The following is an 11193-nucleotide window of genomic DNA, read 5'->3' as shown; positions in this document are numbered from 1 at the left end:
TGGCTGGAATAGGGACTTTGATCCAGAGCCCTGCCTGTTTATCATTTCCATGAAGTCAAGGGCTCCTGGAAACAAAGTTTGAAAACCTTATTTCTCACTAATAGGAGCCCTGGTGGCACAGTGATTAAGAGCTCGGCTGCTAACCAAAAGGTTGGCAGTGCTAATCCACTAGCCAATCCTTGAAAACCCTATGGAGGAAGTTCTGAGACAAGTCTGGGATCCTGAGGTAAAATTAACTCTCTTGTGAACAGAGGCTGTAAAAATTCCAAAGCAAACAAGATATGGTGTAGGCTGGACAGGAGGAAACCAGTATCTAAACCTGAGGCTAAATTTTAGATGATAAGCAACCAGATTTCCCTTAAGGATTCTTCTTAGGATTGTCTTTTAGGCAAACCAACTAAAACCAGAATCCCTCGCAGGCACAGAAATGATTTGGTTGAACACTGGATGTCCCCATCCCATAATGAGTCATGCCTAGGAACCAAGAAACTCATGTCAAGTAACTAAAACTGCTGGACATAGGTCACCAAATAAAAGCCAGACCCTATTTGGAAGTGAAAGATCTGACACTCACTTCCTTGCTAAGTCTTAGCCCAGCCCTGCTTTAAATATGCATGCTACTTCCAGGAGTTTAATGAATATGTATAACTTGCCTTTTACTACATACTATAAAACTTCTCCCAGCCCTTTGTTCTGGGAGACAGTGCTTTGAGGATGATCTCCCTGTTTCCTACTTGCTGCAAGTATTAAACTACGTCTGTTTCAAAAACCACTTGACTCTAGTTATTCTTAATGGGAGTACAAGGGGAGAACCCATTGCATTCGGTGACAGTTCTACTTTGTCCTATATGGTCGCTATGAATTGGACTCAACTGAACAGCAAAGGGGTCCTTGGAGTAGTGATACAAACATTTAAGGAGATAATTTTCTTTCTAATTATTATGTACCAGTTATGGATTTCTAAAGATATACTCTATTTACTGTTTTAGATTTGGAAGATAATTTTGGGAAATACTTTAGTTTTATCAGCAATGCATTTACAAATCGTATCTTGGGGCTGGTTCCTTTTATAGATGGGTTTTTCCAGACATTTTATACCGATAGTTTTTAGCTTCCTCTACAGTGTGACTTTTTTTTTTTTGGCCTTCCCTCCAAATCAGGTTATATCATTTTAAGAGCCTATACTTCTGAAACAATTTTTCTGAACAAGGGCTTCCACCTAGCTCGTTCCAGTTTGAACCCCTCCTGAGAATCAGCATTTCTGACAAGTTCCCAGGCCATGCTAATGCTGCTGGTTAGGGACCAATTTTGAGAACCACCAGTAGAACAGTGGTTCTCAAAATTTATGACCCATAAGAATAACCTGGGTCTTTTGTTAAAATGTAGATTCTGATTCAGTATATTTGGCGTGGAATCATTAGCATCACCTGGGAACTTGTTAGAGGTACAGATTCTCAGTGGGGGTTCAAATCAATGTGAACTGGTTCCAAGCCCTGTTCTGAACCTCCTAACTGAAGTTTAAGTTATTCTCTTATTGAACAAAAATATGCAAGCATCTCTCTAGACAATGGCACATTATTACTCGATAGCTGGGTAAAAAAAAATTTAAACTTTTAATTAAAAACAAATATAAAAAGTTTAAGGTAGATACCCATAAACTTGTTGCTGTGGAGTCAATTCCAACTCATAGCGAAACTATAGGACAAAGTGGAGCTGCCCTGTAGGGTTTCCAAGGAGCTGCTGGTGGATTGGAACTGCTGACCTTTTGGTTAGCACCTGAGCTCTTAACCACTGACCTACCAGGGCTCCTGAGGGTAGTTACATGATAAAGTATAACAACATGTTAATGGTAGAATTTAAGTGATGGGTATATGAGTATTCACTGTAAAATTCTTTCAACTTTGTTGTGTGTTTGAAAATGTTCATAATAAAATGTTGCGGGGGAGAGCCTACACTTCCACATTAATTTATCTTGGTCAATTTTCCCTCTAAATAAATAGATCATAAGGGTAATTAATTAATTTTTTTTCATATGGACCTTATTGAGGAATAATTATGTAAAATAAATTTCATACATTTAAAGCATGCAATTTAGTTTTGACATTTGTATATACCTGGGACACTACGAGTACCATCAAGACACAGAAAATTTCCATCATCCCCAAAAGATTTTCACTGCCTGGTTTATAGTCCACCCTCCCTCCACATCTGACTCCAGGCAATCACTGATCTGCTTTTTATCATTATAGATTAGTTTGGATCTATATAAATAGGAATCATACAGTATGTAGTCTTTTGTTTTGGGCTTCTTCCAGTCAGCATAATGATTTTGAGATTTATCCATGTTGAGGCCTATATAAGCAGCTCCTTCCTTTTTATTGCTGAGTAGTATTTCATCTTATAGATGTACCACAACTTGGTTGTCCACTTACCTGTCGATGGACATTTGGGTTCCTTCCAGTTTGGGACTATCTGAAAAAAAGCTGCTTTGAACATTCATGTCTTCATGTGAGTATACGTTTTAATTTCTCTTAAGTAACACCTAGGAATGGAACGGCTGGGTCATACAGTAGATGTCTGTTTTTAACTTTTAAGAAACATTTTGTTAGAACTTACTCAATTACTTCTGTATATCTGACCTCATATTAGGATACTAAATCTGCTGGTTTCTCTAGGTGGAAGTGTTGTAGGGGAAAAAAATCACAAAGTTTAGTAAAGCAAAAATAAAGTTTTATTTGGCATATATTCAAGAGACAAAAGTTGAGAAGTGGACAAGCATGTTGCTAGAGCCATGTCTGCCTGAATTCAAGGAAATATTACAGAACAAGCAAGAAAGGGAAAATAGAGAAGCATGCTGTCACAGCCACGCCTGCCCAAGTCCAGAGAATACTACAGAATAGGCAAGAATGGGAAAACAGACAAGCATGCTCCCACAGCCATGTCTGCTGCAGTCCAGAGAATATTACAGAATAGGCAAGAATGGGAAAATACACAAGTATGCTGCCACCGCCATGTCTGCCTGAGTCCAGAGAATACTACGGAATAGGAAAGAATGGGAAAACAGACAAGCGTGCTGCCACAGCCATGTCTGTCTGAGTCCAGAGAACATTACAGAGTCATCAGTATGTATTAACATTACTAAATGGGCAATACCACTGAAAGCTTCATCCTCGCACAGATTGGCTAGAAACTGTGATCCTACATTTTGAATTGTCGCTCTCCACAGTCATTGGTACAGGTTGCAGTAAGAATAGTCATTGGTCCAACAAATTTCTCGTCACTGAACGTTAATAGAAAAAGATAAGAGTGGAAAGTGTTTTGTGTTCTGTTTGATTGGCTTTATGTGACAAGTTCCCTAAAAGATATTTTTCTTCTCTAAAAGAAAAATTTCTGAGATTGTCCCATCTATTGTCTTTATCTCAGGGCTCAGTTGATATGTCCTTGTGAGCCCAGCTCCAGCTGGGTCACATTCTCTATGCTCAAGGACAGGGCATAATGACTCCAATATTATTTCCTAAATCAGATGGCAGGGAGAAATCCTTATCCTTTCCCTCCTTGGCCTACCTGCTTCCATATTTAATTGCTCATCCAATTCCTTGGGCTCCAAAAATAATTTTAATGTTGAGTTTTTCTCCTCCAGCCCTACTGCTGCCATCTCAGGGTTGCTTGGGGTGTGTACTTTGTACCTGGTACTGTGATAGGCACTGAAGGGGTGTACATGACTTTGGGCTAAAGTGGCAGCCAAATAGGGACCCATCTTGTTCCCTGGACTGTGGTGGAGGGCCACAGCTATGGCTTATGCTACAGGCAAAGCATAGGAGAACTCTTGAGGTCGCATTCCATTTAGTTGACTCAGATGCTAAAGAAAATATCCCACCTTTGTTTGAGTGTGGGCTTTAGTTATTTATTTTTTCTAAGCAGGCGTGGCTGTTAAATGAAGAGGAAGTATTGTGTAAAATGCTACAAAGGAGGCGGAGAGAGAACCCTTTGTTCCTTCAATACGAAATACCGTTTCTCATGACCAGTTGTTCTCAAAGTGTGATATCGGGACTGTAGCATCAGCGTCACGTACTGGAAATGAAAATTGTAGGGCCTCACTCCAGACCCGTTGAATCTAAAATTCTAGGGGTGGGATCCGTGTTTTAACAAGCCTTCCAGGTGATTCTGATCCACGCTCAAGTTTCAGAACTACTGTGCTAAACTCATTCCAAGAGAGTAGCTGGAAGTCCTCTGTAGGCTTAGAGGGGGTACGTCCTGGGTAGCTGTGGGCAGTAGGGATACCGTTGAGGCAGCGCCCTGTCCACCTTTTCTCCTCGCCCCTCCCAGCACCTGCCACTCCTTTTCCACCCTCCGCTGAACCCGAGCTCACGGCCTCGAGTTGGGAGCGGCAGCCAAAACCCGGCAAGTGGAGACGAGAGTTTTTTGGCCCGGGTGCCGGCCGGGCATGCGCAGTGGCGCGAGCGCAGGAGCTAGGCGGGCGCAGCGAGGTAGCCGCAGAGCCGAGTTGCAGGTGCCTGGATCCCAAGCGGGAGCTGCGGGGCTCGACGGCGGGACTGACGGGGCAGGTATGGGTCGCGGCGGCGGGGGCGAAAGAAAGGCTAAACAGAAAGAAAACTTCTGGGCAGTCTGTCCGAGTTTCCTGCGCGCGCGGCGTCTCCAGGTTCCCGGCCGTGCAGTGCTGCGCCGCCGACCTCCGAGCGCGCTTGTGACGGGTCGGGGAGGCATGGCGTGCAGGCGGGTGATAAAGCCTATATTTATACCGTTTATTGAACTGTCAGCCCGAGGACTGCATTACGATACTCTGCATGAAGTTATGCATCCTGTTTTCTGTTTTCTTTCCTTTCTTGTAAACTTTGGGTGGATGCTGGTGAGGCTTTCTGATCCAGAAGATGGATCAGAAAGTTTATTTGCCTTTGGCCTTTTGGTGCATATGATCAATAGGGGTGGAGTGAAAGCGTATCCGTGGTTTCTGGTCTTGGTGCCTTTGCTGGAACAGGCGGCCTCTGGATGCGGCAAAAAAAAAAAAAAAAAAAAAGTCAACTTCCAGCGAATTTCATTGCCAAGGGAGCTATCCATGTTTCAACTGCATTTTCAAGTAGACATCTAAAATTTCAGATTTTTCCCACTACCTTTCTGCATTAGTGTTGTTTCAGGCTACGCTTGATGCTATTAAAAGGAAGCACCTTTTAGATGAGTAACAGGTCTCCAGTTTTTCCCCTTTATTTGCCTTGTGAAATTTTATGGTTTACATATGAAGTATTTTACCCTGAGGGATACACTTGTATGAGGCTAAGGCAGCTCTGCACACATTTCTTTGACGACCTGTGAGCCATAAACAAAATTTCAGGCCAGGGGGCACACACTGAATATTATTAGGTGCCACAAAGGTAAAACGAGTGGCTTTTGCCCACACCCCCTTGGCAATCAGCTCCCCTTCTTTTAAATTGAATTTCATCGTGGAATTCTGTAGTAATATGTTAAATTTGTGATGTGGGAGGCATACACAGCTATAGAAATAGTAAGGTTCTTCTCTTTCTCATCTCATAGAAATAGTAAGGTTAGAGAAAGGAAATTTTAAGTTCAGGAGGAGAAACCTATATGGAAAGCGAATACAGATACCTCCTCATCCTGCCTCCTCCTTCAGTGATGAATGTTTTAATGGCAGAAATAATATACAGTTGGTCTAGTTTTGGACCGTAGGGACCTTCGAGGTCAACCAGTTCAGCAGCTTCAGTTTACAAATGAGAAAACCGAGACCAACGAGGTTAAATGACTTGCCAGTTGCTGCCTGAGCCCTTTGGTGGCAAAGCTGAGCCTTGGATCCAGGTTTTCTGATTTTCAGGGCTCTTTTTACTACCCTCTGCAGACACTGTCCTCATGGTTGGTTAGATTATTAAACTTTTTTTCTTGGCTACCTCCTTAAAAAACAAAACAAAAAACAAACATTCCCGTTGAGTTGATTCCAACTTATAGCGACCCGGTAGGACAGAGGAAAGCTGCTCCATAGGGTTTCCAAGGAGCAGCTGTTGTATTCAAACTGCCAGCCTTTTGGTTAGCAGCCAAGCTCTCAACCACTGTGCCACCACTGCTCCTTACATTCTTTGTATAGTCTGGCCTAAGAAAATTAGTTGTTCCTACTGACAAGCTTAACAGTACCTTGTAAATGCTTTTCAAACAGTGACCTCTCACTCAAACCCTGCCTCACAATTTGCTGGTCTTGAAATTGCTTTCTTCCTTGCCTCAGTCCTGATAGGTCCTTGGCCCACAGTGCCCTTCTGCCATCCTTGCTCCTTCACCATTGAAGTCTTACTCGTCCTGCCAGGTGGAGCTCAGGTGTGAGCGATCAAGCCTTCCTTGATTGCTACGCCTGATCCCTATAACATTTATTACTGTTGCCTGTGCTGCTAGTATCCACCTTGTGTATAGTATTCCAGATTGTACTTTAGCACATGTAGAACTTTCTGACCAGGGTGTAAGCTCTTGGAGATTACAGTCCATGACTTAGACATCCTACCCAACTCTAAGCACAAAGTGTTTCCTCTGCCACCATTTGCAGAAGTGAACCACGGATAGTTTTGGGAAGGGATTTGACATCGATGTTCTGTGATATGGGGGAGGCCACATTAGAGCTACAGCCAGGACAGTGGCCAAGTCAAGCTAGCCAGACAGGGTGACTGTCTGATACTCGTATTTTGAAGATCAATCACAGACTGTCTAGGGGAGTACCAGACTCAGGGATAAAGTCATAATGGGGGAGAATTGCCAGGGCCCAGATTAAGCATGCGGCTCTAGGTGTGGAGTAGAGAGCAGAGCTTAAGGAATGGCGTAAAGGAAAAAGCAATCGGTGAAAGAAACAGAGAAAGAAAGACATGTTGAAAATAGTTTCAGGCTTGAGTGTTAATGAAGAGCTTATAATGTTTGCTCTATCTTATGAGTACCTACAGTTGTGGCATTTATCTCTTTCTGTCTTACAGTTACTGATGTGATTGACTTGTTTCCCATTCGGGGTGGTAAGTTTTTTGGAGGATGGTCTTTAATCCCTCACAATGCCTAGCAGGTTGCTTTACAGTATTAGACACTCAGTAGTTATTGCATGAATGAATGAATAAACAAACGACTAGCACTGCTTATTTTGGCATGGAGAGGGTGGGCATTTAGGATTTTAGAGCAGTAAGGTAGCATACTATCCAAACCATCCTCTGGTTGTATAGAGGAAAGACTGAGATGTGCTTAATTAAGCTAGGTAGTGGCCAGAAGCTCTGCTCAGGTTACCTCACTTGTAGCCCAAAGCTCTTTTCATTAACCCTTCCTTCTCAGGGTTGTTGGCCCCAAGATTACAGTAATTTGAGTTGGCAGCAGGGCACTCCAGTTTGAGATGTTCTATGGATAAAAAGCCCTAGAGACCAATCTAAAGGGAAAAACTTGGTGGCTGATGGGAAGATGCTGTGTCATGGGAAAAGATGGGACACAAGGGATGACTGGCTAATTCAGGTTTGGGTACATGGAGTGAGGAAGGGTGAGGCAGAGGGCCTGGGAGTCTACATGTGGGGATTTTGAATGGATAATAGGAAGTCCATGGTAGCTGGTTAGGGACAGAAGACAGACACAGATGGGGCCCAAAGCCCTTGGACTGAGGGTGTATTCTATATGGGAGAAGGTGAACGTCAGCTTTAAAGAGGGTAGTGCCTAAGGGTAGTGTTTATGACTCAGGAACATGGTGGTAAGGTTGAGAGAGAGAGTTGTGATCAGAACCTGCACCTGGAAAAACAAGACTTTCAAAAGGCAGTGCCTTTTGAAACCCAAAATCCCAGTTCTAGGAGGTGGTTTGAAATATTTGTTTACTTGGAACAGATATTGCAAATAGCCATTTTGCAAATCAAAACAGCACCTTTCCGCTGAGCTGTATATAGCATTGAGGGAGCTGTGAACGACACATCCTTCCCAGTGACATATACCACACACTCTGGTTGATGACCATCTTCAAGTAGTGATGCCTGCTCTTACGCAAATATCAGGAAGAGGACATTGGGCAGTGAGCAGTCGAGGGGAGAAGCAGAGAGCTTGAGAGATGTTTGACAAGCCAGGAAGGGAAGGGTTGGCCTAATATAAAGGGATTACTTTTTTTTTAAACAATGATATTAGTCAAAATTGATTGGATATCCAAATGCAGAATCAGCAGCACATTGATGGTAATGCCTCATACACTTAAAAAATGCCCAAATATTAAATACCCAGAGTTATGTACAATGGCCCTATATAAAATAACTACATATGTAGCTATCTCAAAATAATAATAGTAATAGCAGTGACTGGTTTTATAGAATGTTTTCCATGGGCCAGACACTATGCTAACCACTTTACAAACACTGTCATTTATTCTTTACAACAATCCTGTGAGGTAGGTACAAGTATTCTCATTTTACAAATGAGAAAACTGAGGCTCATGGTGATAAAACTCACTTTTCTGAAATCCCACAGTTAATAAGTGGATGAGCTGAGATTTGATCCCAGGTCTTCCTGGCCTCTGGGCACTGACAGCTCAAATAGGTTAACCAAATATCTTAACGAAAGGGAAAGCTCTATCTCTGGTAGCACAGATGCTTAGAATGGCCACAGGTTTTAGCTGGTGGAGCTCCCAACATTCTATGAGCCAGACTTCAATCTGAGAAACAAAACAAAATAGGAGTGATGAATCTTTCTGGTTTTTGTTTTTAATTTCAGTTAGTCTTTATCTCCTTTACCCTTAAAGCATTCCTGGTGACCGAGATAACACGGTTTCTCTGGATGCATCTTTATTAATGGCGTTTCTGCTGCACCCTCACTCTCTCTTGGGGATGGGCAGAAAAGAGAGGTAGGGTGGGAAGGTTGGGGAGGTGGGTTAGTTGTACTACAGAGCCACTGTGGGGGGGAGGTGTCTGCAGTTGGGGGTGGGAAACTCACCTGGCGATGAACCTAAGGACTCCGGGGTGGCGAGGCCTGTAAGACTTCCTTCTCTGGGACCGTATCTAGATCCCAAGCCTATGAACTATGGCCAAAACCCCCAGGGAGAATCTAGATCTGAGCACATTCTTCCCGAATCCTCAAGATAGGGAGTTTTGATGTCAGTTTGGACTAGTGGGAGATGGGTGTAGATACCTCAGGGAAGGCCTGGGTTACACACAGTAAGCTAGAGGGAGGTAGGCCTGGCTGCCCCAGGTGTGACCAGCTGCCTGACCTGGCACATTCACTGTGAGAATATCTGTCCCCTCCCCCATGGAATTATTATACAGGGAGCTGGCCCTCTCCAGGGAGCCTTCCCCTCCCTGTACTTCCCCCGGGCCCTCCTTCCTTATCCTGGTTCTGCTTCACCGGCCCCTGAGCTGGTTCTGTGCTTTCCCAGGGTCTGTGTTCTGGATATGAAAGAAGGGCCACCTGCTTCTGGCCTCCACCCATTATTGTCTCAAACATCCAAGAACTCCTCCCATGGCCCAGCTCTTTCCCTGAACAAAGGTCTCAATCAACGTTTTACTCTTGACAAAGATGCGAATCAGGGAGAAGAAGAAAGAGCCTTTGTGCTGCGTAGGGGTTTATTCATTCGTTATACAGTGGTTAACCCTTTTGATTGCTGCCATATAAGATCACGTGACATGTGAGACTGTGTGAGCTTTGATCATCCTGTTTCTTTTTCCTACTACTGTGTCTGAAAGTGCCTGTTTGCCATTGTTGGTGAGAACCCTGTAGCATGGCTTCTGTGAATGCAAACTGCTCTTTAGTAATGCTGTGGATACAGAAAGGGCAAGAGTCTGCGTGTGAGTAGAGTTTTTCTTTTACGTCAAAGACTTGTTTCATCAGAAAATGTTTTATTTTCTAGAAGAGTTCTAGATAGCTTTGTTCATAAAGTCCAACTGTGAAGGGATCTTTAAACCAATAAACCAAACCCATTGCCATCGAGTCGATTCCGACTCATAGCAACCCCATGTGACAGAGTAGAACTGCCCCGTAGGATTTTCTTTGTAGGCTGTAATTTTTACGGAAAGGACCCTTGGTGGTACAGTGGTTAAGCCCTCTGCTGCTAACTGAAAAGTCGGCAGTTCGAACCCACCAGCAGCTGCACGGAAAAAGGATGTGTCAGTCTGCTTCCATAAAGATTTACAACCTTGGAAACCCGATGGAGCAGCTCTTCCTGTCCAGTGGGGTCACTATGAGTTGGAATTGACTCAACAGCAATGGGTTTGGTTTTATGGGAGTCTTTATGAAGCAGACTGCCACATCATTCTCCTGCAGAGTGGCGGGTGGGTTTGAACCCCTGCTGTGCTGGGAAAGATGTGACAGTCTGCTTCCATAAAGATCCCCATAAAACCAAACCCATTGCCATGGAGTCAATTCTGACTCATAGTGACCCCATAGAACAGAGTAGAACTACTCCATGGGGTTTCCAGTCAGCAGCCAAACTTTTTGGTTAGCAGCCAATAGCTTAACCACTGCGTCACTAGGGCTCATCGAAGGGGACTTTAGACCTTATAATAAACTAGATTTTTATGATTTATTTCTTTGAGCAATTCACAGCTATAAAACTGCAAAGATATTTGGATCACTTGCTGCACAGATGTGCCTCCTCCCAAAGGTCCAAGCTGACCACAAAGAAAATGAGAGAAACTGTCTTATCTGATGGTAAGATGAATGGACACATTAGCAAGGGGGAAAGATGCTGGAGGGTTTCTTCGTGGTAAAAAGCAAAAGGTTCTGAGGTGTGGTTGACAGAGGAAACTCGAAATATTAGAGGGAACCAGACTTACATACTCTGTTATTGAGTAGGAAACCCTGTTGGCATAGTGGTTAAAAGCTGCAGCTGCTAACCAAAAGGTCGGCAGTTCAAATCCACCAGGCACTCCTTGGAAACCCTATGGGGCAGTTCTAATCCATCCTGTAGAGTTGCTGTGAGTCGGAATCAACTCAATAGCAATGGGTTTGTTTTTTCGGTTTTATCATTGAGTAGAGGGTCAGTGAAAAAGAGAAAGACCCTCAATGAAATGGATTGACACAGTAGCTGCAACAATGGGCTCGAACATAGTAACAATTGTGAGTATGGCGCTGGACCAGGCAGTGTTTCGTTCCATTTTATGTAGTGTAGCTATGAATCAGAACTGTCGATGCACCTAACAACAACAACATTATTGAGAAACACAAGTTAAATTACTGGAAGATCCAGTTCAA

General features: G+C 43.5%; 1 protein-coding gene across 3 annotated transcripts in view; it reads left to right on the top strand.

The window, feature by feature from the left end:
* The first annotated feature begins 4476 nt into the window (after positions 1–4476).
* PLS1 (plastin 1) overlaps positions 4477–11193 on the top strand; it is a 98685-nt gene continuing 91968 nt past the window's right edge. For 2 of the 3 annotated variants that reach the window (XM_049867772.1, XM_049867771.1), the window contains exon 1: positions 4477–4565. The gene's annotated coding sequence lies outside the window, so the exon portion shown is untranslated. Of the gene's footprint in view, positions 4566–9655; positions 9789–11193 lie in introns of those variants that run through there. The other variant, XM_049867773.1, reaches the window with a different exon arrangement.

Source organism: Elephas maximus, chromosome 23 (genome assembly GCF_024166365.1).
Source record: "Elephas maximus indicus isolate mEleMax1 chromosome 23, mEleMax1 primary haplotype, whole genome shotgun sequence".
In the NCBI taxonomy this organism is placed as follows: Eukaryota; Metazoa; Chordata; class Mammalia; order Proboscidea; family Elephantidae; genus Elephas; species Elephas maximus.
This window is presented reverse-complemented; position numbering and strand designations above follow the sequence as displayed.